We start from the raw sequence: 4,372 nt of genomic DNA, 5'->3' as shown, positions 1-4,372 counted from the left end.
TTTTGTTTAATTTATAGAAATTTCATTTTTAATCCAAAAAATATGGGACTTTCACCAAAAATCTTTATATATTTTTCTCTTCCATATTCTGAATTAAAATTATTTTTTGGATTAATTTTGGTATTTTTCATGAATTAAATGTTTTTGTGCATATTTTTAATTGTTTAAAAATACTTATGACATTTTAAAAATCATGAAATTTTTTGTTTAAGGTCCTTTGACCTAGGATAAATCCCTTGGCCATTTATTTGGTGTTTTAAAGGGATTTTAGGTTTTGACCAAATTAAAATGCATTTTAATTCATTTTTAAATTGATTTTTAATTGATTAAATGTTTAAAAATATTGTTGAGCAATTTTTATGGTCTTGTGATGTTTGACTTTCTGTTTGGGCCTTGGTCAAGGTTGATTAGGCTTTTGTTGGATCAAAACCATAGGATTTAGGGAATTGATGAAATGTACATTTCATCTCCCAAAATGAATGAATGCTTTTGATTTGATGAAATTCCTCTCATGATCAATTTTTGTTTCTATCTTCCCCTCCTTCTTCATCTTCATCCCTATTCTTCCCCATTCCCTCATTTGAACAATGAAATCTCTAAAAGGCTAATTGATTCATCAATGACCTTGTGTTAGATGACTGAGATAAGTTCATCCCTCTTGATCTTTTCTTTTAGTGTGTGGTATGTTTTAGGAGTTTGGTTCTTCATATCAAATCTCTAACATGCATTAACACCTAAATTTTTATTGCCCTACCTCATATAGTTGTGACTTCTACATAAGTCCAATTACAATTGTTTAACATAGAGCTAAATTTGACCCTCAAGGCATAACATTCTAGTAAGTGAGACTGTAAGTCTCCCATTCTTCATGGAATTGTGTGGAGACTTGACCTTTTTTCCTTTCATGGGAGCTAGTGGCATACTTGTTGAATTATCCAAGTTGGAGCCCTTCTCGAAGATGTCTTGGTTTAAGGACTCATACTTGTGAACGAATGATTGAGTGTTCTCCAAAGAATGACTTAATCAATTAAAATTCACCACTAACACTTGACTAACTTTTGACCAACATTTGACTAACTCTTGTTAATATTGCTTTACTTTCAAGTCATTAACTATTATGCAATTTAAATTTCAGTCATTTATCATTCATTGCCATTTACATTTTCATATAACTTATTTATGTTTATGTCATTTGCACTTTGCTCATTTGAGCCATGTAGCGGTAAATTCATGACCATTAAGCTATGGATAAACTTAACGTCAATAAAACCAGAGTCGCCATCGCGCTTTTATTGTTTCCAAAGGAAAAGGAAAAAGTACGAACAAAACCCAAAGGTAAGAAGTTTTCAAATCAAAACTAATAAAATGCCAGAGATTACATGTAAGGGGGTTAGTTATACAGAGGGAAGGTATTAGCACCCAAAGTGTCCTAGGTACTCCTAGGGAGCCCTTTTTATGTGTGTATGTATTTTGGTATAAAAGATGTTTGCAATAAATAGAGTGTGGGGATGATAAAAGAATTCATTGATTATATTTTTGTGTTTGACAAGACCTTCGGACTTGTGCCTACGTACCAACATAAAAATGAGGGATCAAAACCTCATAGTTCCTGGTATCAATTTCAAAGTGAGTGAATTGCTTTTAACAAAAAAATTAAATTTTAAAAGAGGCACAAAGGGACTAAAAGGGTTTGGATGAGTGTTAGTTCTTTTTGTCTTTTGAAATTTTAAGTCAATATGATTAGATTCATTTACAAGTTTGATTTAAGAAAAGAGTTTAAAAATACAATGGCATAAGGCCAAGGTTCCTAATTTTCAAGAGAGTCTAAGTTAGAAATCACAAGCAAAGAAGATTTTGAAAAGAGTGAGAGATTTGAAATTTAAGAAGTGGGAGGAGATGAAGAGACTAATTCTAAGCAAAAAATAAAAGTTAAGAGTTGAAAAGATCTGACCAATGGGATGCAATCTAATAGGCAAGAATGTCATATAGAAACCCACTTTTCCTTTGGAGTTTAGAATCAAGTTGTAGCGGGGTATTCGTTACCTTTAGATTTATTGACTAAATCAAAAGTAAATCATACAAGTCGAGTCGCCACCACACTTCTATTTATCCAAAGGAAAGGTTAGAAAGCGAAAAAAACCGAGACGTTTTATCAAATCAAAAACTAATAAAAATGTCAGAGATCGGGGTAAGGGGGTTGGTTATGCAATGGGAAGGTTTTAAGCACCAAAAACATCCTAGGTACTCCTAGGGAGCCCTTTTCACAATTTGTTGTAAGGTAGGTTGGTATTTGTGAAAATTATTTGTGCAAACATGATTGAGGAGATGAGAGAAGAATATACAAGTTATTTACAATTTTATGTTTGAATGGATAAACCCATTGCCTACGTACCATCTTAAAAAAAGATTAGGATCAAAACCTCGTAGTTCGGGGTAAAAATCTCAAAATAAGTTGGTGAATTGATTGGTCCAAAAGCCTTAAGGCCTTTTGTTATCCAAGGGAGAAAACTCAACCTAAAACCACAAATCCACCATGTGAGGATATCTTCAACATGCTAGTGAGGGGTTAACCCTATAATAAGCATGGAAGACTCATTGTCCATCACTAAGGATATAGGTGGGTATTATATCAACCTCAAGGATAACTCAAACCTAATAGCTAATGGTTATGAAAAAGTTTGATAAGAAAGTGGCCATTGAAACCACAAAAACATTTGAATGAGTTATATTTACCAATGAAAAGTATTTACAAAATATATGGTCAAAGTTGACTTAAAGATTCAATTCAAAATAAGTGTTATGAAAAGAAAGTTTGAAAATCAAAAGCATAATGCTTAGGTTTCTGATGTTTGAAAACAAATGTTAATGTTTGCACAAAAGTTTTGGCTTGGGTTAGAGTGGAGGGAAGAAGAAGAATGGCTAAGTCCTAAACATACAAAGATGAAGGATAAGAAATAAGACCACAAATGGAGTTCCCTTCTTGAGATCATATTGATGATCCAAGTAGCTCTCATCCTTTGGAATATGCAAGCAAATAAGAAAATGCTCAAGCAATCAATCAATCAAGCAAGCTCTTAGGAATCCTCCAATGGCTCTTATATCTCTCACTTTAGAAGCTCATGACAACGGTCCTTCACTTAGACTCAAGTTGGAATCCCTAGCACAAGAACACACACATCAAAAAGTTCTATAATGCAAACAAAGAATGGACAAGAGGGAGTTTAGAGAATAGGTCCTTTCAATTCCTCTTCAATATTAAGCATTCTAAAGGCAGGAGGCCTAGTTGCTCTTTGACATTTTCTTCTTTTATAGCATTCTAAAGGCATGAGGCATAGTTTCTCTTTGACTCCATTAGCATAGGGAATGTCCTAAAGTCTAAGTCCTTTTGTCCATTTTGCATTTGGTTCACAACAATCAAAATAAAACACAAGCGCAATAGTATATACACAATTATGTGCTCAAGTGAGCAAAAGGCAAATTACATTAACATAAACATGTGCTCAAATGAGCAAAGGGGCAAAAGCAAATGAATAATATGTACAAGAATATTAAATTGCATAAAGGTAAAGTGCAAGAATTAAATGTTAATAGTCAATTGTTAGTGTTAGTGTGCCATAAGGCAATTTAGCGCTATATTAAGCAATCGTAAGTGGACTAGTTTAGTAGTCACACCTATCTGAGGCCGGTCAATAAAAATATAGGCAACAACACAAGTTAGAGATCTTGATTAGTGAATCAAGCTCCTACAACTTGCCATGCCAAAAGAAGATGAGAAATGATTTTGTATTGATTTAGGTTCTTTGCTTGATTAGGAAGCAACCTATCCTTAATGCAAAGCCATTCACTTGATCTATGATCAAGATGAATTAGATTTGAATCAAGGAAGGTTAAACCTCCCATACATCAAGGCTAACCGCCAATCTTTAACTCATTGATCAAAAAAGAAAAAGATGAAGAAAGAGATGAATAAGAATGAACATTAATGGAAATTCAAATGAAGTAATCATCATACATTGACCAAAGCTAGATGGAATCAAGGTCAAACATTAGTAAATAGAAGTTAAATGAAACTTAAAAGTCAAGAAACAAATAAAATGTTTTTGGTATTTTTTAAAATTAAAATAACACTTGAATTAAAATAAACAATTAAAGGTCAAACTTCAAATCCATTTCAAATCAACTTTGAAAAGTCCAAATGGATCATCCTAAGTTCAACAAGGTCAAACAAAGTTTGACAAAAAATTTCAACATTTTTAGAAACCAGAAACTATTTTTAATCAATTAAAAATGCATAAAAATAACCTAATTGAATTAAAATCTCAAATAAATCTCAAATCAATTAATAAATTGATGAGAATATTTTTCATAGATC

The sequence above is a fragment of the Lathyrus oleraceus genome, chromosome 2, assembly GCF_024323335.1.
Source record: "Lathyrus oleraceus cultivar Zhongwan6 chromosome 2, CAAS_Psat_ZW6_1.0, whole genome shotgun sequence".
Lineage (NCBI taxonomy): Eukaryota > Viridiplantae > Streptophyta > Magnoliopsida > Fabales > Fabaceae > Lathyrus > Lathyrus oleraceus.
This window is presented reverse-complemented; position numbering follows the sequence as displayed.